The sequence below is a fragment of the Cephus cinctus genome, unplaced genomic scaffold, assembly GCF_000341935.2.
Source record: "Cephus cinctus unplaced genomic scaffold, Ccin1 Ccin1_scaffold1027, whole genome shotgun sequence".
Lineage (NCBI taxonomy): Eukaryota > Metazoa > Arthropoda > Insecta > Hymenoptera > Cephidae > Cephus > Cephus cinctus.
The window spans coordinates 4,405-6,869 of record NW_014333563.1 but is presented as its reverse complement, the minus strand read 5'-3'; the positions used below and the strand labels follow the sequence as shown (position 1 = coordinate 6,869).

The 2,465-nt window shown below is 43.1% G+C and overlaps 1 long non-coding RNA gene across 1 annotated transcript; it reads right to left on the bottom strand.

Annotated features, from left to right (window-relative positions):
* Positions 1-201: 201 nt before the first annotated feature.
* LOC112494938 lies at positions 202-898 on the bottom strand. Its single transcript, XR_003060962.1, has 3 exons — positions 706-898; positions 558-631; positions 202-484 (listed from the first exon to the last, which is right to left on the bottom strand). It is a non-coding gene; the product is annotated as an uncharacterized LOC112494938 (long non-coding RNA).
* Positions 899-2,465: the final 1,567 nt, after the last annotated feature.

Here is a 2,465-nt window from a genome sequence, read left to right as displayed (position 1 = left end):
CCCGTGGTACTTCGACTATACATGACTCGATGACAAAAGACCTATCTATCGAAACGAAATCACTCCCCACACATTGTTTTCGAGAAGCTCTCAAGCCGGTCTGTATGACAGCCACACTGCCCCGCACGCAAAACTGTCGGATTTGATCGTTAGACCTATATAGTCCCGCGCGGTACAAGAGCTTGTGAGGTTTATCGTTATTCGCTATAGTCAGTATAGAATGTTTTTTTACAAATTCGTGCGCTAATCGCACGCGTCCTGTACCCCGCGGTACTTCGACTATACATGACTCGATGACAAAAGACCTATATATTTGAAATGCCTAACCTATTTATACGACGTGTCGTTTCGGATTCTATTGTAAATCTATATCCAGGTGGTAGCACGTCGTTATTGAAATCTCCGTCGGCGTCATCGTCGTCGCTCTGTGGTCGAAGAATGGGGCCACCACCGATCTGCCGACATACCCCATCGTCCTCTGCATCTAACGTTTGGGAAAAAAAAAGTTTTTATTTTTACTTGTTAAACAAAAAAAGAAACGTTAAGCGCATACTAACTTCTCATTCCTCGCGAGGATTAAACACTGACCCTATGTATGAGAATAGTGCGTCTAACTGGTATTCATCACCCCCTACATTTTTTTTAAAGTTAGCAATTTCGACAAAAAAAGCGTTCACTGCTAAGGAACATAACTTTATACGCTACCTTCTTCGTAGGTATCCGCGTCGTTTGGATTCTCATCATCATCATCATCATCATCATCATCATCGAGGTCTGCTAATACTTCAGCAGCCTCGTCGGCATCCGCCTCTACGTACACACCGTTCCTAAGAACTCATATTATCGGTTCTTCAGTATTGTCCTGATCCTGCAGTGGTAGCAGGTCACCCTGTACAATAGGTTCGTGACTATCGTTGGCTATTGCCGCATCGAGCGAATCTACAATTTTGTACTTTTTTATTTTCACACAAATACATTTTGAGCGGCTTCTGTACTTTATCATTATTACCTGAGTTGTGCTCATTAGAATTGCTGGAAGCGGTGGAGCGGTTGTCGACATCATCCTGGTCGTCGTCGTCTTCGCTGGCATCCGACGTTATAGCCATGAATGCATGTGTAAAAATGTATGAATAGCACAACTCATTTTTTTTTTCTTTTCGACGCTGTATGACACATACCCCATGTGCCGTAATGTGTTTCTTCTTCTTCTTCTTCTTCAGCCGTTTGTGTGCTCAGCGTTGTCGCTGGTCCTGGCACTTTTTTTTTTAAATAAAACGTATATTAGCCGTAGACTTTTTTGTTTAAAAGTACATGCTTTACCGTTAGCGTACTCCATCATCATCGCTGTACTGGTGCTTGGCTCCGGGTAAATCTCCTCCTCTACACAATTGAGGCACCCTAAAAGCAACAGATGCTCCTCCTCGGGTGCGTCGTTGTTGTGAAATCGCATCAATTCTTGTAAAATTTATTTAGTTTTAAAAAGCAGTTTATTTAAGCAATATTACCGATAAGTGGAAAATACATACCTTCGTGGAACGCATGATCAGCTATAATAGCCCTGGTGATACGGTTATCGCGCACTCCCCGTTTGTTAATACACGCTACGGCTAACGAGAGTATGTACGGATCGTTTCTAAAATACCCTCTCTCGTGACCCCTGGCTAGCACGCGAAGAGTGCAATGGGCAAATACACTTTTCAATCTACGAGTTAACGTGCGTAAACCAAAATATCTTAATTCTCTGCACCACACCGGCGAGAATAATCTCGCGTTTATAGGTGTTATCAGACGCCGGGTCTTTACAAAATCGACAATACATTCGCGAATATGTGTTACAGATGACATTTTTTTTAAAACTTTTGATTGCTGTAGGTGATCAGTCTGTCTACCAGGACGTCGTAATACGAACTAAAGCAGGGTACATCTAGCCCGTGCCCGTCTTACAGGCGTTGCGATATTAATTTCAAACCAGTGGACTATGTTTTAAAACGTGACCATGCAAAACAGCTGAGTCGGCGGAAAAAATTACGATTCTTTTATGGCAGCGTTATCCGTCGAAAATCAAGTAAAATCGGATAAATCGTTTCAATCGTAACAAACAGCCAAATATATATATATTGTCACGCAAATTTTATACTTTAACTTATTCGCCAGTGATATAAAACTGAGACTAAAGCGGAATCTAACCCCAAAGTCTACTCGCCGAGACGCAGCTATCCCGACGCGTTTTACGCCACAAATTTAATGCTCTATTCCCCCCGGGACGCGATACCGAAATTTGCCGACTGGGCGCCAGACGCACTGTTGCGTCACGTAAAGAGACTATACAAATTCCCGGAAAGAACAGAGGAAGACAACCGAACTAACTCAGATGAGGGAATGGCAGAGGGGCAGGGAACGCCAAGGTGTTGGTGAGGTAGCCAGGAAGAAGAGTGAGAACCCGATATAGAAAACAATAACAACTG